The following is a 23639-nucleotide window of genomic DNA, read 5'->3' as shown; positions in this document are numbered from 1 at the left end:
CACCCCACAAGGGATAAAAAATTAGCGTGGTGAGCAAAGCTCTCCACTGGGCCTGAAGAGTGGCGACTACAGCGAGGCCGTGAGGAGACACACTGTACTCACCATCAGTATCCCGCCTGTCGGAATTCTGGCGTTGGTCATATGACCGCCGGCATCCCAACCCTCGGGATCCCATACTGAATCCTATTACTATTTTCTTTTATTTAGATTGCAGCAAACTTTTTCTCTAGTGGGCAAACCCATGTGCACTCAGAGCCGGATTAAGGGGGGGGGGGGGGGTCCCGGGGATACGTACCCCGGGCCCCCCTTTCCAAAAGGGTCCCCTGCCACACCACAGATCAGATCTCTCTTCAATCCGATCTGCGGTGCTGCGCTCACGAGCCCCGGCTCCCCGCTGCCCTCAGAGGTGGATTTACCGCAAGGCATCCAAAGTGGATGCCTAGGGCCCGGTGAGTCCCAGGGGCCCGCCTGACTCACAGCATGCGCAGGCTGTTTTCATGGTCCCGGCAGGCTGTCATTGTTTAGACAGCTGCCAGTGACCTGCTCCTCCAGCACTCGCTTGTGTCCTGTCCTGACTCCTTCCTGTTGAATGTGATGTCACATGCAGTCAGAGAGGAGCCGGTTGGGGCACGCTGCAACTGCCGCTGCTGGGAGGCGGGAGCCTGGGAGTGGGACCTGATGGCTTTGTGTCCGGAAGCAGACTGTAGCAGAAGGAGCGCTTTTGACATACAGTAGTGAAGGTGCCGCACTGTTCTACTTGTTAAAGGTGAGAGGGAGGTGGAGAGACGCCCTGATGCAGTATAGATGGGCAGAGGGGGCATTTGTGGCTTTGGAGGGAGGATACTAATGTGTGACTGGTTATCCTGGGGTCTGGGAGTGAGTGGGTATGTGTTACAATGAGGTGTGAATAGGAATATGCTACAGTGAGTGGGTATGTGTGACAGTGAGAGGTGAGTGGGTATGTGTGACAGTGAGCGGCGAGTGGATACGTGTGGCGGTGAGCGGTGAGTGGGTATGTGTTTACAGTGAGGGGGTGTGTGTGACAGTGATTAGTGGGTACGTGTGATTGTGAGCGGTGAGTGGGTACGTGTGAGCGATGAGTGTGTATATTTGACGGTGAGCGGCAAGTGGGCATGTGTGGCAGTGAGTGAGTACATGTAGCGTTGAGTGGGAATGTGTGACAGTGAGGGGTGAGTAGGAATGTGTGACAGGGGGTATGGCAGCATACACTGACTGGACAGGGGCCTGCCTGCTACATTTGAGCAGGGGGGGGGGGGGGGAGATAAAGGCCACCGTCACTTTAAGAGTCAGCTAGGGCTAAACAGGGCTAATAAGAGAGGATGAAGCCTGTTAGTGAGATAACAGCCCAGCTCTGCATATTCAAATACCTCTAGGTCAGGCATTCCCAACCGCGGTCCTCAAGGCACACCAACAGTGCAGGTTTTAGTGATATCCAGGCTGAAGCACAGATGGTTAAATCAAAATAACTGAGCTACTAATTAAGTCACCTGTGCTGAAGCCTGGATATCGCTAAAACCTGCACTGTTGGTGTGCCTTGAGGACCGTGGTTGGGATAGCCTGCTCTAGGTGCTATTCAGCTGCCCCAGTGACAGAGAAAAGGATAAATTTTGCTGGTTAGTTTTGCAGATGTGTAACACAGATTTGGGCATTCAGTTGCAACAATGTGAAAAAGGTTAAAAAAAATAGACTAAATTAATTAAGAGATGATAATCTTAAACCTTAATAAAAAAATAAAAAAATAAAACCTCTTGAAAATGTACCCCTTCACCTGTTAGGAGGTCCCGCATCCCATTACTTATACAGCGCCAGCATATTATATTGTGCTTTACAACTGCACTATATTATTACATAGTAATAGCTGAAGAGATCGACACACACACCGCTGACAAGTAATGTAAGGGGCATAAATCAGAAACGTAACTATAGTGCTATAGATTGAGGAAAAGGGCCCCAAATAGGTGTCTTGCTTAGGGCCCCCTGAGATCTAAATCCACCTCTGGCTGCCCTGTCCCTCCTCCTCCTTCAGTTCAGAGTGCGGTGCGCCAATGACTGAGCCGCAGGCTTGCTGAGCCGGACAGCAATTAGACAGCTGAGCCGTCGCTCAGCTGCGCTGACTACAGCTCTAAGAAGAGTGCTCTAACAGCTGTAGTCAGGGCAGCAGAGCGACGGCTCAGCTGTCCAATTGCTGTCCGGCTCAGCAAGCCTGCGACTCAGTCATTGGCGCGCCACACGCTGAACTGAAGGAGGAGGGATTCTTAGAGCGATGTGGATATATATATATATATATATATATATTTATTTAATTTATTTATTTTAGTCCATGGGGGCCCCCTGCTCTTTAGTGCCCCAGGCCTCCCGGGGCCTTAATCCGGCTCTGTGTGCACTGCAGGTGGGGCAGATGTAACATGTGCAGAGAGAGTTAGATTTGAGTGGGATGTGTTCAAACTGAAATCTAATTTGCAGTGTAAAAATGAAACAGCCAGAATTTACCCTGCACAGAAATAAAAGAACCCACCAAAATCTAACTCTCTCTGCACGTTACATTTGCCCCACCCAGGGTCGGTGCAAGGTTTCTCAGCACCCTAGGCAAACCATCTGCCTACTGCCCCCTCCACCTCCTACACCCCCCCCCACACACACACACCCACACCATTACCAACTGTCCAGTCCCCCAGGTGTAAAGCTGGCTTCCTAGAAGTTCCACAGCCATTTTCATCCTCCTCGAATGGGAAGGGGAGAGTGGGTCTGCCCCCTCTGCTTAATGGCCCGCTGCTTAATGGAAGCGCCGGATATGTGTGTGTGTGTATATATATATATATATATATATATATATATACACACATACACACACACCAAAGGTGCGGCACTCGGCGTAATAAACACAGTAGACAGATTACAAGGTAACCTGAGGATAGTGGGAAAGCACTGAAACATTGTTGTAATCTGTCTACTGTGTTTATTACGCCGAGTGCTGCACCTTTGAAGTATATTGAATTGTGACTGTGCGGGCACCAGCGGCTATTCTTTCTATTATCGGAGTGCCGGACCTTTGGAACTAATATCTATACAATATATATATATATATATATATATATATATCATAAAGCAGTCCAAGGCACTCCTAGATCCAAAAGGTATGTTAAAACCTGTGGCTAGCCGGTGCCCTCTAATGGTTACAGCAGGCACTGTGTCCAATAGTATATACTGCAGGGTCTGGCGGCACTCGCAGCGCAGAAATAAAGACAGCCTCCAAGTCTGATGTGCATCAACGTTTCAATGTCATAATAAAATTTTCGTCAGGATCCATATTTCTACGCCGCGAGTGCCGCCAGACCCTGTAGTATATACTGTGTATATATATATATATTTATATATATATAAAATATACATATTTTTTTTCAGCAAAGACATTTGCCCGCACTCGAAGGAGATGTTGATGATAAATCGCATCACAACATAACCCCCAACACATACTGTAGCACATATACACATATACACACAGACACACGCTCCATTTCCCTGCTGTGTGCGTGTGTAAGGATTCTGCCCCCCCACTCTATGAAAATACCGTGTTTGCCCCTAAGTATACATGCTGACAGCAACGGAAGTGGCGTTGGACCCCCACGCAGGTGCAGCTGGCTGTCAGCTGCTGTCATCGGTAACAGCGGCAGCTGGCAAACTATGCACTAATGGGATGGTGCACCGTTCGCCTGCTCCTATTGATCCTCCTAGCACTCTCCTGGCCCTGGGTGCTCCTGCCATGCGGGATACCAATCAAGGGGGGGAGCTGGTAACAAGATGAAGGGGGGAGGCAGCGGGTAACATGTCGGAGCGGGGGCCCAATTGCCGGGGCGGGGGAGCTGGTGACAGGAGGGGTGGGGGGGCACTCGGGGAGGCAGCAGGTAACCTTAGGGGGACGACGACTGCTGAGTGGTGACAAGATGCAGGAGCCGATCGCGGGGGGTGGGAGCGCCGGAGCGGGTAACAAGAAGAGCGCCGCAGCGGGTAACTGTTTCGGGAGCCCAATCGCAGGGGGGATTGAGCACTGGAGCTGGCATCATGCGGGAGCCAATCGCGGGGGGAGCTGCAGTGCGTGCCAGCTCGTAATATGTGGGACTCGGGAGCAGCCTGAATATATCTATGCCGGGACTTCGGATGCTGCTGTCCTGGAGGTGGGGGGCGGCAGGATTGCAGAAACAGGACTCACAGTGTCACTCACGTTGAACACAGACAGACTTGGTGGGTGCCCATGACATCCCTTGCTGCTCCTCGTCTCTAAAAGAATAGGAGGAGTTGGCTGTGCTGAGGCGAGGCAGAGTGATAAAGAAAGCATTCTCTCTTTCATTCTCTGTGTCTGTGTAGTGCCGCCCTCCAGTGGTCGCCGCCCATAGGCAGCTGCCTAAAGCTGCCTAGTGGTAGCGCCGGCCCTGGCCCCACCTGCAGTGCACATGGTTTTGCCCATTAGAGAAAGATTTTGCTGCTGCGATCAGGTCTGAGGGGGTCATTCCGAGTTGATCGCTCGCTAGCTACTTTTAGCAGCCGTGCAAACGCATAGTCACCGCCCACGGGGGAGAGTATTTTTGCTTTGCAAGTGTGCGAACATGTGTGCAGCCGAGCAGGCCGAAAACGTTTTTTGTAGTTTGAGTAGCTCTGGACTTTCTCAACCCTAGCGATCACTTTAGTCTTTTTGGTCCCGGAATTGACGTCAGACAGCCGCCCTGCAAACGCTTGGACATGCCTGTGTTTTCCCAAACACTCCCAGAAAATGGTCAGTTGACACCCACAAATGCCCTCTTCCTATCAATCTCCTTGCGATCGGCTGTGTGAATGGATTCTTTGTTAAATCCATCGCTCAGCAATGATCCGCTTTGTACCCGTACGACGCGCCTGCACATTGCGGTGCATACGTATGCGCAGTAGTAACCTGTTCGTTGCGCTGCAAAAAACGGCAGTGAGCGATCAACTCGGAATGACCCCCTGAATTAGGCCCTAGATATCCACACAAGCAAAACTCATTAGAGAATCCAATTAGCATATCAAATGTATCAAATGGTTTCCCAAGTTTACATATATGAGTGGCTATTATTAGCACTTTCATATACATCAAGTTTTTCTCTTTTTTTAACGTTTATTTGTTCTATAAAAAAAGCTTTTTTTTTTATTTCAAACTGTGGAAAATGTAATGTACTGTATTGTAGCCAGTATATGTATTTTCATGCAAACATTCAAGCATGTATCAGCCTGTGTCAACTGTTTTTTTTAGACAATTAAATTAATCCTATTTATAATAACAGATTTATGTTAAGTAGCAGCTAATGTGTCACAATGGGAATATTTGTTTACACTTTAAGTCCCTTCACACATGTTTTCTCAATCTGACTGTAACAGTTCTGAAGAGAAATGTATAATAAGGCACATTCTGCCTTCCAATCTGCTGTGCAGCAAATATTCACATGGTCACCCACTAATTGATTTGATCCCTAGATTTTTAGCATCGGAATGACACAGTGATTTAGAAATTAATGATAATTATTTATGCTTGGTTGAGAAAGTGTGCTATTTAGCAAAATTCTGCAAAACTGCTGTGGAGTACATACCTTACACATTTATTACAAATGCAACCACCCTATCACTGTTTACTGTATGTAACATGAGGTGCATGGGTTGGGAGTGCACCTTTTCTCTGACACTTTGCGCTATTCTGGCTCACGGGTGTGGGCAGTAAATGACTAAGGGGACCTCTCTCATGTGGATTTTACAGCACTGATTTTTTTCAAGTTGGGACATAGGTAATGTGACATGTTGGTGGAGAAGTAAAAAAATAATACTGCATATTGGGACCCAAGACCATATTATTTCTCTTTCATACAGTATATTCACTTTAATTACACAACTCCTACTGTTCATCAATTGAAAAAGCAACCTCAAACTTAGAAAGCGCTAAGCTCTTGTGTGTGTCAGCTGTGCAGCTCCTTAAAAATACACCTCCTCTCAATTGTGCACTGCTGCTTTCAATAGTGGGTTTGTTGAGTCCCAATAATTTAAATATAAATCAAGGAAAAAAGTTGAAAGCGCTGTCCACAATAAAAGAGTTTTTTATTTGATTAAAAATTATAAAATCACTATTCACATATATCCTTATCAATACTGATCTAAAGGTTTAGACATTGAAACATATTACAAACCATAGCTGTTTTCCAGTGGTACCTATTAGTGAAACAGTTTAAACACAGTGGGTAACTTGCATTAAATTGACACACTCTGCATCTAATTAAACAATTGTGTTAGATGTCATATACTAATCCCCTCAGTGTTTATTCCTTTTTGATGGTTCACTCCTTTGGGCAGCCTCCTATAAACGTGATTGGAAGGGTTAAATGCTGACAGTCCCAGACATATCCGGAGAGATATGTTCACCACAAATCTGAATTATATATATCCTCCCGCTGGGACAATAATACATCCAAAGCCACAGATTGAGAGCACGCAATGTCAAATTTAAGGAGATAAAGTAGCTACTTTTCTTGGTACAATCCCTTAATTGGCAGCTATTGATACTGAATAAATTGCCGTTCTGACGGGCGTCCCCGTCTGGTGATAAAGTTACTTATATACAGTAGGACTCCTATTCAATAAGCATGCTCCACAGTTCATTCGTGAGTTCTTATTCAATAAATGGAGGCCGCATGCATGGCTGATCTCACCCCTGTTCTTATCGGCTACTGCTCCCGCCGGGCGTCCGTGGGTGTCTTAGGCAGCATCCGGCTGCTTCTCCTGCACCGAGACTCTCGCGGACCGCCTCTCCCAAAACAGTACCACAGAAAACTTGCGGTGGTGTGGTCTGTCGGGCTGGTTCGCTCCGGCGGTATATGTCAGCGGCTGCGCGCTGCCTGCACAGCTCCCGAGATTTTGCCAGATGTCTTGCCGACAGGGGGGAGATCAAGACTGTTTTCACAATAAGGTCCACATACACAAGGGACACTCTTGACGCGTTTCTCAGCCGTATGTCTATGGCTGTTTCCTCAGAAGAATGTGCTCCCTTTCCTATTCACTGCTTTTATCCTCAGTGAGATCTCAATCAGTATCTTAATAGGGTCCTTCTGTTCATTAACCCTTTCGCTTTCAGGATCCATTCATATACCTGTAGTTGCTAACAGCAACTTTATAATTATTGATCCTAGAAACCTACACAGTATTAAAACATCTCTAATAACAACCTATATAGGAACTGTTTTGTCACACAGCCGACACACACTATAAGACATCCTCTAAATCACAAATAAATTATATAAAATAAACCATTTCACTTATAATAGATGTTTACTGCTTAGATCAGCCATCCAATAATTTATATCTATTAATAATCCGTATTGTCATGAACAGGCTATATACATTTAGCATCAAATTTCTACAATATATAGAGTTAAGAATGAAAGACAGACTATGAATCATATATAATTAAAAAATATATATTGTGGAAATTTTTACATACCCCTATTTCCCACAATATAAGTTTAAAACGTAGGGAAATACCCATACTATGCATTTTACATGGACAAACACGTTATAGTAATTTATCAAGGACCCAGATAATAATTATGGGTTCATTATAGACTAGAGACCCAGGTTCACAATACACCCATATTTAACATAGGGAATTGATCAATTAGTAATAATTCCTAAACCAAATATCCATGTACCAATGTTATTAATATTAATAATAATAACCTCAATATTTAATATTAAATTAAAAATACTATAAAGGAACTAAAAAAGAGAGACTAAAAATGAGACTACAAAGGCAGGAATCCATGGGGTGTCTCTCTGTAATTAATCATATCAACCACATCCTTTGTAGAAAAATTGGAACCCTAATGGCTCATCACCTTAATCCCCTTTCAAACAGAGTGGGCAACTCCAATTTAGAGATGAGCGCCTGAAATTTTTCGGGTTTTGTGTTTTGGTTTTGGGTTCGGTTCCGCGGCCGTGTTTTGGGTTCGAACGCGTTTTGGCAAAACCTCACCGAATTTTTTTTGTCGGATTCGGGTGTGTTTTGGATTCGGGTGTTTTTTTCAAAAAACACTAAAAAACAGCTTAAATCATAGAATTTGGGGGTCATTTTGATCCCAAAGTATTATTAACCTCAAAAACCATAATTTACACTCATTTTCAGTCTATTCTGAATACCTCACACCTCACAATATTATTTTTAGTCCTAAAATTTGCACCGAGGTCGCTGTGTGAGTAAGATAAGCGACCCTAGTGGCCGACACAAACACCGGGCCCATCTAGGAGTGGCACTGCAGTGTCACGCAGGATGTCCCTTCCAAAAAACCCTCCCCAAACAGCACATGACGCAAAGAAAAAAAGAGGCGCAATGAGGTAGCTGTGTGAGTAAGATTAGCGACCCTAGTGGCCGACACAAACACCGGGCCCATCTAGGAGTGGCACTGCAGTGTCACGCAGGATGGCCCTTCCAAAAAACCCTCCCCAAACAGCACATGACGCAAAGAAAAAAAGAGGCGCAATGAGGTAGCTGTGTGAGTAAGATTAGCGACCCTAGTGGCCGACACAAACACCGGGCCCATCTAGGAGTGGCACTGCAGTGTCACGCAGGATGTCCCTTCCAAAAAACCCTCCCCAAACAGCACATGACGCAAAGAAAAAAAGAGGCGCAATGAGGTAGCTGTGTGAGTAAGATTAGCGACCCTAGTGGCCGACACAAACACCGGGCCCATCTAGGAGTGGCACTGCAGTGTCACGCAGGATGTCCCTTCCAAAAAACCCTCCCCAAACAGCACATGACGCAAAGAAAAAAAGAGGCGCAATGAGGTAGCTGACTGTGTGAGTAAGATTAGCGACCCTAGTGGCCGACACAAACACCGGGCCCATTTAGGAGTGGCACTGCAGTGTCACGCAGGATGTCCCTTCCAAAAAACCCTCCCCAATCAGCACATGATGCAAAGAAAAAGAAAAGAAAAAAAAAGGTGCAAGATGGAATTGTCCTTGGGCCCTCCCACCCACCCTTATGTTGTATAAACAAAACAGGACATGCACACTTTAACCAACCCATCATTTCAGTGACAGGGTCTGCCACACGACTGTGACTGATATGACGGGTTGGTTTGGACCCCCCCCAAAAAAGAAGCAATTAATCTCTCCTTGCACAAACTGGCTCTACAGAGGCAAGATGTCCACCTCATCTTCACCCTCCGATATATCACCGTGTACATCCCCCTCCTCACAGATTATCAATTCGTCCCCACTGGAATCCACCATCTCAGCTCCCTGTGTACTTTGTGGAGGCAATTGCTGCTGGTCAATGTCTCCGCGGAGGAATTGATTATAATTCATTTTAATGAACATCATCTTCTCCACATTTTCTGGATGTAACCTCGTACGCCGATTGCTGACAAGGTGAGCGGCGGCACTAAACACTCTTTCGGAGTACACACTTGTGGGAAGGCAACTTAGGTAGAATAAAGCCAGTTAGTGCAAGGGCCTCCAAATTGCCTCTTTTTCCTGCCAGTATAAGTACGGACTGTGTGACGTGCCTACTTGGATGCGGTCACTCATATAATCCTCCACCATTCTATCAATGTTGAGAGAATCATATGCAGTGACAGTAGACGACATGTCCGTAATCGTTGTCAGGTCCTTCAGTCCGGACCAGATGTCAGCATCAGCAGTCGCTCCAGACTGCCCTGCATCACCGCCAGCGGGTGGGCTCGGAATTCTGAGCCTTTTCCTCGCACCCCCAGTTGCGGGAGAATGTGAAGGAGGAGATGTTGACAGGTCGCGTTCCGCTTGACTTGACAATTTTGTCACCAGCAGGTCTTTCAACCCCAGCAGACTTGTGTCTGCCGGAAAGAGAGATCCAAGGTAGGCTTTAAATCTAGGATCGAGCACGGTGGCCAAAATGTAGTGCTCTGATTTCAACAGATTGACCACCCGTGAATCCTTGTTAAGCGAATTAAGGGCTCCATCCACAAGTCCCACATGCCTAGCGGAATCGCTCCGTGTTAGCTCCTCCTTCAATGTCTCCAGCTTCTTCTGCAAAAGCCTGATGAGGGGAATGACCTGACTCAGGCTGGCAGTGTCTGAACTGACTTCACGTGTGGCAAGTTCAAAGGGCATCAGAACCTTGCACAACGTTGAAATCATTCTCCACTGCGCCTGAGACAGGTGCATTCCACCTACTATATCGTGCTCAATTGTATAGGCTTGAATGGCCTTTTGCTGCTCCTCCAACCTCTGAAGCATATAGAGGGTTGAATTCCACCTCGTTACCACTTCTTGCTTCAGATGATGGCAGGGCAGGTTCAGTAGTTTTTGGTGGTGCTCCAGTCTTCTGTACGTGGTGCCTGTACGCCGAAAGTGTCCCGCAATTCTTCTGGCCACCGACAGCATCTCTTGCACGCCCCTGTCGTTTTTAAAAAAATTCTGCACCACCAAATTCAAGGTATGTGCAAAACATGGGACGTGCTGGAATTTGCCCATATTTAATGCACACACAATATTGCTGGCGTTGTCCGATGCCACAAATCCACAGGAGAGTCCAATTGGGGTAAGCCATTCCGCGATGATCTTCCTCAGTTGCCGTAAGAGGTTTTCAGCTGTGTGCGTATTCTGGAAAGCGGTGATACAAAGCGTAGCCTGCCTAGGAAAGAGTTGGCGTTTGCGAGATGCTGCTACTGGTGCCGCCGCTGCTGTTCTTGCGGCGGGAGTCCATACATCTACCCAGTGGGCTGTCACAGTCATATAGTCCTGACCCTGCCCTGCTCCACTTGTCCACATGTCCGTGGTTAAGTGGATATTGGGTACAGCTGCATTTTTTAGGACACTGGTGACTCTTTTTCTGAGGTCTGTGTACATTTTCGGTATCGCCTGCCTAGAGAAATGGAACCTAGATGGTATTTGGTACCGGGGACACAGTACCTCCCACAAGTCTCTAGTTGGCTCTGCAGTAATGATGGATACCGGAACCACGTTTCTCACCACCCAGGATGTCAAGGCCTCAGTTATCCGCTTTGCAGTAGGATGACTGCTGTGATATTTCATCTTCCTCGCAAAGGACTGTTGGACAGTCAATTGCTTGGTGGAAGTAGTAAAAGTGGTCTTACGACTTCCCCTCTGGGATGACCATCGACTCCCAGCAGCAACAACAGCAGCGCCAGCAGCAGTAGGCGTTACACGCAAGGATGCATCGGAGGAATCCCAGGCAGGAGAGGACTCGTCAGAATTGCCAGTGACATGGCCTGCAGGACTATTGGCATTCCTGGGGAAGGAGGAAATTGACACTGAGGGAGTTGGTGGGGTGGTTTGCGTGAGCTTGGTTACAAGAGGAAGGGATTTACTGGTCAGTGGACTGCTTCCGCTGTCGGCCCAAGTTTTTGAACTTGTCACTGACTTATTATGAATGCGCTGCAGGTGACGTACAAGGGAGGATGTTCCGAGGTGGTTAACGTCCTTACCCCTACTTATTACAGCTTGACAAAGGGAACACACGGCTTGACACCTGTTGTCCGCATTTCTGGTGAAATACTTCCACACCGAAGAGCTGATTTTTTTGGTATTTTCACCAGGCATGTCAACGGCCATATTCCTACCACGGACAACAGGTGTCTCCCCGGGTGCCTGACTTAAACAAACCACCTCACCATCAGAATCCTCCTGGTCAATTTCCTCCCCAGCGCCAGCAACACCCATATCCTCCTCATCCTGGTGTACTTCAACACTGACATCTTCAATCTGACTATCAGGAACTGGACTGCGGGTGCTCCTTCCATCACTTGCAGGGGGCGTGCAAATGGTGGAAGGCGCATGCTCTTCACGTCCAGTGTTGGGAAGGTCAGGCATCGCAACCGACACAATTGGAGTCGGACTCTCCTTGTGGATTTGGGATTTCGAAGAACGCACAGTTCTTTGCGGTGCTACTGCTTTTGCCAGCTTTAGTCTTTTCATTTTTCTAGCGAGAGGCTGAGTGCTTCCATCCTCATGTGAAGCTGAACCACTAGCCATGAACATAGGCCAGGGCCTCAGCCGTTCCTTGCCACTCCGTGTGGTAAATGGCATATTGGCAAGTTTACGCTTCTCCTCCGACAATTTTATTTTAGGTTTTGGAGTCCTTTTTTTACTGATATTTGGTGTTTTGGATTTGACATGCTCTGTACTATGACATTGGGCATCGGCCTTGGCAGACGACGTTGCTGGCATTTCATCGTCTCGGCCATGACTAGTGGCAGCAGCTTCAGCACGAGGTGGAAGTGGATCTTGATCTTTCCCTAATTTTGGAACCTCAACATTTTTGTTCTCCATATTTTAATAGGCACAACTAAAAGGCACCTCAGGTAAACAATGGAGATGGATGGATTGGATACTAGTATACAATTATGGACGGGCTGCCGAGTGCCGACACAGAGGTAGCCACAGCCGTGAACTACCGCACTGTACTGTGTCTGCTGCTAATATAGACTGGTTGATAAAGAGATAGTATACTCGTAACTAGTATGACTATAAAGAAAGAAAAAAAAAACCACGGTTAGGTGGTATATATAATTATGGACGGGCTGCCGAGTGCCGACACAGAGGTAGCCACAGCCGTGAACTACCGCACTGTACTGTGTCTGCTGCTAATATATAGACTGGTTGATAAAGAGATAGTATACTCGTAACTAGTATGTATGTATAAAGAAAGAAAAAAAAACCACGGTTAGGTGGTATATACAATTATGGACGGGCTGCCGAGTGCCGACACAGAGGTAGCCACAGCCGTGAACTACCGCACTGTACTGTGTCTGCTGCTAATATAGACTGGTTGATAAAGAGATAGTATACTCGTAACTAGTATGTATGTATAAAGAAAGAAAAAAAAACCACGGTTAGGTGGTATATACAATTATGGACGGGCTGCCGAGTGCCGACACAGAGGTAGCCACAGCCATGAACTACCGCACTGTACTGTGTCTGCTGCTAATATATAGACTGGTTGATAAAGAGATAGTATACTCGTAACTAGTATGTATGTATAAAGAAAGAAAAAAAAACCACGGTTAGGTGGTATATACAATTATGGACGGGCTGCCGAGTGCCGACACAGAGGTAGCCACAGCCGTGAACTACCGCACTGTACTGTGTCTGCTGCTAATATAGACTGGTTGATAAAGAGATAGTATACTCGTAACTAGTATGACTATAAAGAAAGAAAAAAAAAACCACGGTTAGGTGGTATATACAATTATGGACGGGCTGCCGAGTGCCGACACAGAGGTAGCCACAGCCGTGAACTACCGCACTGTACTGTGTCTGCTGCTAATATATAGACTGGTTGATAAAGAGATAGTATACTCGTAACTAGTATGTATGTATAAAGAAAGAAAAAAAAACCACGGTTAGGTGGTATATACAATTATGGACGGGCTGCCGAGTGCCGACACAGAGGTAGCCACAGCCGTGAACTACCGCACTGTACTGTGTCTGCTGCTAATATAGACTGGTTGATAAAGAGATAGTATACTCGTAACTAGTATGTATGTATAAAGAAAGAAAAAAAAACCACGGTTAGGTGGTATATACAATTATGGACGGGCTGCCGAGTGCCGACACAGAGGTAGCCACAGCCGTGAACTACCGCACTGTACTGTGTCTGCTGCTAATATAGACTGGTTGATAAAGAGATAGTATACTCGTAACTAGTATGACTATAAAGAAAGAAAAAAAAACCACGGTTAGGTGGTATATACAATTATGGACGGGCTGCCGAGTGCCGACACAGAGGTAGCCACAGCCGTGAACTACCGCACTGTACTGTGTCTGCTGCTAATATAGACTGGTTGATAAAGAGATAGTATACTCGTAACTAGTATGACTATAAAGAAAGAAAAAAAAACCACGGTTAGGTGGTATATACAATTATGGACGGGCTGCCGAGTGCCGACACAGAGGTAGCCACAGCCGTGAACTACCGCACTGTACTGTGTCTGCTGCTAATATAGACTGGTTGATAAAGAGATAGTATACTACTAATATTATATATACTGGTGGTCAGGTCACTGGTCACTAGTCACACTGGCAGTGGCACTCCTGCAGCAAAAGTGTGCACTGTTTAATTTTAATATAATATTATGTACTCCTGGCTCCTGCTATAACCTATAACTGGCACTGCAGTGCTCCCCAGTCTCCCCCACAATTATAAGCTGTGTGAGCTGAGCACAGTCAGATATATATATACATTGATGCAGCACACTGGGCTGAGCAGTGCACACAGATATGGTATGTGACTGAGTCACTGTGTGTATCGTTTTTTTCAGGCAGAGAACGGATATATTAAATAAAACAAACAACTGCACTGTCTGGTGGTCACTGTGGTCGTCATTCACTAAACTCTGCACTCTCTTCTACAGTATCACAGCCTCAGGTCAATCTCTCTCTCTCTCTCTCAACCCTAATCTAAATGGAGAGGACGCCAGCCACGTCCTCTCCCTATCAATCTCAATGCACGTGTGAAAATGGCGGCGACGCGCGGCTCCTTATATAGAATCCGAGTCTCGCGATAGAATCCGAGCCTCGCGAGAATCCGACAGCGTCATGATGACGTTCGGGCGCGCTCGGGTTAACCGAGCAAGGCGGGAAGATCCGAGTCGCTCGGACCCGTGAAAAAAAACATGAAGTTCGGGCGGGTTCGGATTCAGAGAAACCGAACCCGCTCATCTCTAAACTCCATAACGTAGATTGAATAGTATATATACACACATAGTATAATATATGTGAATATATAGAGAATACCAACAAGTACACCTTTAACTACACATTATTCAGTTCAATTGTATCATTAAGACCACATGGTACCAACGTCCCTAACTTGAAGATCCAAAAGGCTTCTTTCTTGCATAGCTCCCAATATCTATCCCCTCCCCGTGTTGTGGCTTTAATCTGTTCTATAGCCTTCACTTTTGAGTCCCTTAGGCTACTTTTCCCACAGTTCAGGATATGTCTTGTCAGACTATGTGTTTTAGAATTATTCAATACCCCTCGTCTATGTTCCAAAAATCTGACATTTAGGCTACGTATCGTTCGGCCCACATATTGGATTCCACATCCACATGTCAGAACATAGATTATATATGAAGACTGACAGTTCATAAACTCCTCTATTGGATAGGAATTGCCATCTGAATATGAGATGGTCTCAGTGCTTCTATGCTCTGCATGTGGACATGTTAAACATCCATTCCGGCCACATTTAAAGAACCCTTTCGGCTTCGGTGGTAACCAGCTCAGTGCCTCGTTTGAACTACGTATAACTTCCGATCTCTTTTTCCGTAGCATACTAGGTGCCAATTTCTGTTTCAAGTTCATGGATTTCCTGAATATTACCTTCCTTTTTTCCTCCAATAGGGGGGCCAGGAATTTATCATGTTTTAACAATGACATATTATTTTCAACAATATGTTTAATCTGTTGTGCCGCTGAATTATATTGGGTTATAAAGGACAGGGAACCCTTGCTTGTATTTTCTACATTTTTCTTACATTCTTTATTCTTCAAAAGCATAGACCTATCTATTTTCTCCACCTCCTTCAATGCTCTTTGTAACAGGCCATCTGGATATCCTTGTTCCACAAAGGAATTATACATAGACAAAGATTGTCTTGCATAGTCCTCCTTCCTGGAACAGTTTCTCTTCAACCGAAGAAACTGTCCCTTCGGGATATTTTCCTTCCATTTCTTATGGTGACAACTTTGGAAGTTAAGATACTTATTACAATCTACAGTTTTAGTGTAGGTAGATGTACAAATCCCGCCATCCACAATCCTGACTGAAATATCTAAAAAATTAATAATATTATCACTAAAAGTGCTTGTGAATTTCAAACCATAATCATTAATATTAAGGTGCTCCACAAAACTCGTGATGGAGTCAAAATCTCCATTCCAAACAAAAAACAAATCATCTATGTATCGACCGTAGAGGACCAGGTTCGCCCCGAAGTCACCACCCCAGATGAGGTCATCTTCCAGTCGCCCCATATATAGGTTGGCGAAACTCAGAGCGAACCTGGTCCCCATAGCGGTCCCGTGAGTCTGTAAATAATATTGTGTGTCGAACAAAAAATAAATAATTGTGAGTAAGAATATAATCAATTGCCTGCAAAATAAATTGTCGCGGTATATCTGACCGTGATGTGTCCTGTTTTAAATAATAATCAACAGCAGCCAGTCCTGTGGAGTGCGAGATATTTGTGTACAATGCCTCAACATCACATGTGAGGAGTTTGTATGTACTCTTCCATTCTACCTTAGCCAGCTTTTGTAAAAAATGTGTAGTGTCCCTGATGTGGGATTCCAAGGATATCACATGTTCCTGTAACTGAGCATCCACATAGGCCGACAGATTTGATGTCATTGAATTTATCCCCGAAATAATCGGGCGTCCTGGGGGGTGCTCAAGGCACTTGTGCACTTTCGGTAGATGGTAATAAATAGGTGTTACTGGATAACGGTTGAATAAAAATTGCCACTCCTCCTTAGATATCACCTGTTGTTCAAGTGCCTTATCCAACAAGTTCTTTAATTCTATCTGAAATTCCACTGTAGGATTATTGTGAAGTTTCCTATAGAATTTGACATCATTCAGCTGTCTCCAGGCTTCCTCTAAATAATCTTTCGTATTCTGTATCACGATTCCCCCCCCCCTTATCGGCCTGTTTGATAATTATGTCCCTGTCCCCCATTAGTTTTTTCAATGCCTGTCTTTCTTTTTTTGACAGATTATCCTTGCTTTTAAATGAACCCGGATTTTTACATAGGTTTTTAAATTCCTCTATTGTGGATGTATAAAAACTCTCCACAAATGGACCTTGATATTGTAGGGGATAAAAGTTAGATGGATTCCTGAAAAGCCTATTTGGTACTCCCTTAACATCATATATTTTTTCTGTTTGTAATTCATCGTTCTCTAAAAGCAGGGTCTCTAAAATTTCTAATGGCACCTGATCATTCTTATCTAGAGTTCATCAATTGGTAACAAAATAACATGATGGGAGATGATTTTGTTTTGGATGTTTAAGGGAGAATTGAACTGGGCATTTTCATTGCAAAAAACCTTGCGGACCTCATGCCAAATGTTGGATTACTGTGGGTATGCACGCTCCCAATATCTGCAGTATCCAATTTTTTTCTCAAATGAATGCAGGGTATTCAGTGTAACAAAAAAAAAAAAAAAAAGATACATACCAGTCCAGTTATCTCTGGTGGTCTCCTCTCCATCTTTCCTGGGGAGGAGGAGGCTGCTGGGAAGGGTGGTGGTTTCTCCTAATGTAGAGGAGTGCCTGCCTCCAGGAGAGACCTGTGGCTGGCTGTGCTGCTGACTGCTGCTGAATAATCAATCAGGTAGTATCTCTCCCCGGCTCTCTCCACTCCATCTCTCTCTCACTAACACTCCTCTTGCTAACACACTTGCTCCTCTCTCTCTCTCCCTAATGCTCTCTCTCCTCCTCTCTCTCTACCTAACGCTCTCTCTCCTCTTGCTCCACTCACTCCCTAACACTGTCCCTCTCTTTCCTTGAAACTCTCTCTCCCTTACACTTGGTCTCTCTCTCCCTCTGTTTATCCCTGACACTCTAACTCGCCACACTCTCTCCCCACCGTGTTGCCGCCATTATTTTTTCCTATACTACCGCCTCCTCCTTCCTGGTGGCTCCGCCCCCAGGGGTGCCAAAATGAGGATCTATTCTGGCCCCTCCAATGTATAAGTGTTTTAACGCACCTGATAGCTCCTGCTCATCTGCATAGTACTTTGGTCACACAAGCAATAGCAAAAATGTGTACATAACTAATAAATGCTCCTTCATGATCTAAAGCTTCAAATTCATATGACAGACAGCCACAGGCACACATCTCCTGGCTGTTTCTTAATCCTTCTTTATGGGATTAAGTCAACATCACCCTTCTACAATCTGTCTTTGCTCATTCTTCTAGGAGGACAATATAGAGATACTTTCACAGTCTGCCTCTTTTCATTTTCACACTCCTCAATGGGCTAGCAGTATATAAATGTTCCACCATAAAATCTGCCTCTCTTTGCTCACCTCCATTTGCAAATAGAGATATACAGACTCTAAGGCAGAGTTTTTCAACCAATGTACTGCCGCAGGTGGTTGTCAGATATGCTGCTGCCCAAGAGACAGCATGACTGACAGGCATGGACAATGCAGTACTTCTGTGGCCCGGCCTGGGACCTATGACACGGCGTGACTCATAGGTCACACAGCACACCCGCATGTCGTCTTTCTGCCTGCCTGCTCAGTACTGCTCAGTGTCATCCTGCCCTTGCTGCCTTACAGTGCTCCTCGCTGTTCCCACCACTGAGAAAACATTTTACTCTCACAGGTTGGGATCAGTTATCTGTTGGCTGAAGTACTATGGGGGACAGTGTGTGGTATAATTACTGTGTGTGTGTGTGTGTGTGTGTGTGTGTGTGTGTGTGTGTGTCGTGGGGGGGTTATGTGTTGAATTTCTATGGGCCAGTGTGTGGTGGAATTACTGTTGGAGGGTAATGTGTATAATCACTGTTGGGGGGCCAATGTGTAGAATTTCTTTTAGGAGCCAATGTGTAGAATTACTGTTGGGAGCCAATGTGTGGAATTACTGTTAGGGGCCAATGTGTGGAATAACTGTCAGGGGCCAATGTGTTTAATTACTGTGGAGGCCAATATGTGTGTTTTTCCCCTTTGGGGATCAATATATGTTTGTTTTAATCCTCCATGGGGACCAATGTGTGTCTTTTTTTTTTGTGGGGTACTAATGGTATGCCTTGGCAATTTTAAAATTGTTTGGTGTGCCGAAAATTGAAAAAGGCTGAAAATCACAGCTCCAAAGGGTTGATTCAATTCAACAGTATGTGGTGCAAACATCACTGCAATGTTCAGTTGTGCACATATCTGCCATCTATGATTTCTATGTGAGGAAAAACTTGTAATGATGCTGGCAGTTGTATGCCGTTCTGGAATGCCAGTTGTGTCTATCATATTGAATTGAATTGACGCATTAAGGTCTTTAGTCTATGATATCAAGACATAAAATATAGGTAAAGGATCCCATATATAAGAATAGAGATTGGTATGGGACCAACATACAGTAATCAATGTAGATCCTTTAACTACTACTGAAAGATGAAAAGGTTTCTGTACTTTGTGTCAACATTTTTTTAAATTAATAAATTGTCAAAAGATAAGTGGGATCATACTACACAAAGAAAAATCTTCACATGTAAAGTTGTGCTGGCGCAGCACAAAATCAACCTATACTTTGCTAATACAGGCAAACCCAGTGAACATTTTCAGTACCTGTAATAAAAAAAAATGTTAGTTACAGTATTTGCAACATATTTACTATTCAATTTAAATAAGTTGAATGGTACTTGGTTTTAGTTAAAATTAGAATAAAAGTATTACAGGTAGTCTCCCATTTAAAAAAAAAATACTTGGAAGTCGGGACCAGAAGTATTTTGGGTTTTGGATTTTTTTGTAGTTTGCAATAATTGCATATTAATAATTAGAAAACTTGGAGATGGGACCTAAGTCTAAACATGAAATTCATTTATGTTTTATATATACCTTATATACATAGCCTAAAGGTAATTTTATACAATATTTATAATAATTGTGTCTATGAAACAAAGTTTGTATACATTAAACCATCAGAAACCAAAAGGTGTCCCTACTGTATTTTGGTTCCACTTCAAAATGTTTGCATTTCAGAATATTTTGGATATCAGATTTTCAGATATGGAAGACTTGTACATCAAAAAATGCATAATGCAGAAATACTTATTACTGCCCTCCTATTTTATCACTTCTAATTTCTTTAAGATCATTAATTTCACATTGTCCAATGCAATGTCTAAGGTTTTATTAGTGTCTTTATGTATGTTAATGAGGCCACTTGATAGCTAAAGTATATTGCAGATATTGTTACTGACACTTATCAATTTGTATTTCAGCTTCTGTCCTGGAAATGCTCCAGTACATTAACCACTTAGTAAAAATGAATTGAAATGACTCCTCAATAGGATACTGTTTGTATGGCTGGACAATGAGCGTCATTCCGAGTTGATCGTAGCTGTGCAAAATTTTGCATAGCTACGATCATTTTTCCTGACATGCGGGGGGACGCCCAGCACGGGGCTAGTCCGCCTCGCATGTCAGTCCGGCCCCCCTCGCAGAAGTGCAAAGGCATCGCACAGCGGCGATGCCTTTGCACTTCAGGAGTAACTCCCGACCAGCGCAGCTTTAGCGTGCTGGCCGGGAGCTACTCCTCGCTCCCTGGCACGCAGCCGCTGCGGCACGCCCCCGTTCGGTCTGGCCACGCCTGCATTGGCTGGACCGCACCTACGAAACAGCGGTTAAACGCCGCTGTTTCGCCCCCTCCCACCCATCGAACGCCTCTGCCTGTCAAACTGGCAGAGGTGATCGCTAACCTGCTACGGCCTTCGGCCGTCCCGCATGCGCAGGCGCACTACGGCACCGGCGCATGCGCAGCAGGGACCCGTTCGCTCTGCTGCATTAAAACGTAGCGAGCGAACTGGTCGGAATGACCCCCAATGTCATACTGTGTACACTTGAGCGATAATTCATACTCCACATACTAATATTTTTTTTTTACAATAACATCTATTTTTATGGTCAATTTCTTACAAAAAAGAAAAAGACACAAATCAACCTTGTTATGATGAATGCAATATACATAGTACTATAAATGAAAATAGAAAAATATCAGTGCTACTAATAAACATTAAAAGCCTTCTATATACGGCAGTAATCAATCCACAATCCATCAAACTTTAACAGATTTGAAGACATTTCAATGACTTTATTGGGTTCTTGACAAAAGTGTAGATATGTTGGCAAAAAAGTCAGTAAATTAAAAACTGCAGTTGTTTCATCACCTCAAGAGGAAAGATTTTACATTGCAGAACTTTTGCCTTTCTTTTTTTCCTTTAATAATCTGAATTTGGTCTTTATTTCAGTGTCTAGGTTTAAAGAAACCAAGTTATCTACTGTGCTAATAAGAAATTAAGTTGCCATGGAAACATGAACTTTTACGCTTGTACTTTTAGGCTTATATATTTGAATGTCATACATGTGATTAGCAAAGTTAAGCAGTGTTGCAGATTTTGTACAAAAGTGATATTAGATTGATTTAGAAATGACTAATGCCAATAAACTTATATAAAATGCTTTTAATAAATCTCTATTGCGATTTTCATACCAGATAATGAAATGAATGTATTTGCATTGCTAGTGCTGTGATGGTTGTACTTACTTCTCTCACCATCAAGAAGATGATTTATATATATATATAGCAAGGAAAGGCGGCACTCACGACGACTTGAGCACGACGTTCCTGGCCAAATACACCCGGAGGGCACCGGACGCAAAATTCCTACGAAGTACACAGTGGAGTGCTGGCTTCACGATTGATATATATATATATATATATATACTAGTGATGTGCACCGGACATTTTTCGGGTTTTGGTTTTGGATTCGGACGCGTTTTGGCAAAACCTCCCTGAAAATTTTTTGTCGGATTCGGGTGTGTTTTGGATTCTGGTGTTTTTTTTACAAAAAACCCTCAAAAACAGCTTAAATCATAGAATTTGGGGTCATTGTGATCCCATAGTATTATTAACCTCAATAACCATAATTTCCACTCATTTCCAGTCTATTCTGAAATCCTCACACCTCACAATATTATTTTTAGTCCTAAAATTTGCACCGAGTTCGCTGAATGACTAAACTAAGCGACCCAAGTGGCCGACACAAACACCTGGCCTATCTAGGAGTGGCACTACAGTGTCAGACAGGATGGCAAATCAAAAAAATAGTCCCCAAACAGCACATGATGCAAAGAAAAAAAGAGGCGCAATGAGGTAGCTGTGTGACTAAGCTAAGCGTCCCAAGTGGCCGACACAAACACCTGGCCCATCTAGAAGTGGCACTGCAGTGTCAGACAGGATGGCACTTCAAAAAATAGTCCCCAAACAGCACATGATGCAAAGAAAAATGAAAGAAAAAAGAGGTGCAAGATGGAATTGTCCTTTGGCCCTCCCACCCACCCTTATGTTGTATAAACAGGATATGCACACTTTATCAAACCCATCATTTCAGCGACAGGGTCTGCCACACGACTGTGACGGAAATGACTGGTTGGTTTGGGCCCCCACCAAAAAAGAAGCAATCAATCTCTCCTTGCACAAACTGGCTCTACAGAGGCAAGATGTCCACCTCCTCCTCATCGTCCGATTCCTCACCCCTTTCACTGTGTACATCCCCCTCCTCACAGATTATTAATTCGTCCCTACTGGAATCCACCATTTCAGGTCCAAGTGTACTTTCTGGAGGCAATTGCTGGTGAATGTCTCCACGGAGGAATTGATTATAATTCATTTTGATGAACATCATCTTCTCCACATTTTCTGGAAGTAACCTCGTACGCCAATTGCTGACAAGGTGAGCGGCTGCACTAAACACTCTTTCGGAGTACACACTGAAGGCGGGGGCAACTTAGGTAGAATAAAGCCAGTTTCTGCAAGGGCCTCCAAATTGCCTCTTTTTCCTGCCAGTATACGTACGGACTGTCTGACGTGCCTACTTGGATGCGGTCACTCATATAATCCTCCACCATTCTTTCAATGGTGACAGAATCATATGCAGTGACAGTAGACGACATGTCAGTAATCGTTGTCAGGTCCTTCAGTCCGGACCAGATGTCAGCACTCGCTCCAGACTGCCCTGCATCACCGCCAGCGGGTGGGCTCGGAATTCTTAGCCTTTTCCTCGCAGCCCCAGTTGCGGGAGAACGTGAAGGAGGAGCTGTTGACGGGTCACGTTCCGCTTGACTTGACAATTTTCTCACAACGTATGTTTTAAATCTAGGATCGAGCACGGTGGCCAAAATGTAGTGCTCTGATTTCAACAGATTGACCACCCGTGAATCCTGGTTAAGTGAATTAAGGGCTCCATCCACAAGTCCCACATGCCTAGCGGAATCGCTCTGTTTTAGATCCTCCTTCAATGTCTCCAGCTTCTTCTGAAAAAGCCTGACGAGGGGAATGACCTGACTCAGGCTGGCAGTGTCTGAACTGACTTCACGTGTGGCAAGTTCAAAGGGTTGCAGAACCTTGCACAACGTTGAAATCATTCTCCACTGCGCTTGAGTCAGGTGCATTCCCCCTCCTTTGCCTATATCGAAGGTAGCTGTATAGGCTTGAATGGCCTTTTGCTGCTCCTCCATCCTCTGAAGCATATAGAGGGTTGAATTCCACCTCGTTACCACCTCTTACTTCAGATGATGGCAGGGCAGGTTCAGGAGTGTTTGCTGGTGCTCCAGTCTTCGGCACGCGGTGGCTGAATGCCGAAAGTGGCCCGAAATTCTTCGGGCCACCGACAGCATCTCTTGCACGCCCCTGTCGTTTTTTAAATAATTCTGCACCACCAAATTCAATGTATGTGCAAAACATGGGACGTGCTGGAATTTGCCCACATGTAATGCACGCACAATATTGGTGGGATTGTCCGATGTCACAAATCCCCAGGAGAGTCCAATTGGGGTAAG

General features: G+C 44.7%; 1 long non-coding RNA gene across 1 annotated transcript in view; it reads left to right on the top strand.

Annotated features, from left to right (window-relative positions):
• Positions 1–625: 625 nt before the first annotated feature.
• LOC134929272 (uncharacterized) overlaps positions 626–23639 on the top strand; it is an 85575-nt gene continuing 62561 nt past the window's right edge. Inside the window, exon 1 of the long non-coding RNA XR_010178434.1 lies at positions 626–766. This is a non-coding gene — a long non-coding RNA (uncharacterized LOC134929272). The remainder of the gene's footprint in view (positions 767–23639) is intronic.

The sequence above is a fragment of the Pseudophryne corroboree genome, chromosome 5 (assembly GCF_028390025.1).
Source record: "Pseudophryne corroboree isolate aPseCor3 chromosome 5, aPseCor3.hap2, whole genome shotgun sequence".
NCBI lineage: Eukaryota > Metazoa > Chordata > Amphibia > Anura > Myobatrachidae > Pseudophryne > Pseudophryne corroboree.
Note: the sequence above shows the minus strand (reverse complement) of the source record. Positions and strands in the feature narration are given on the sequence as shown.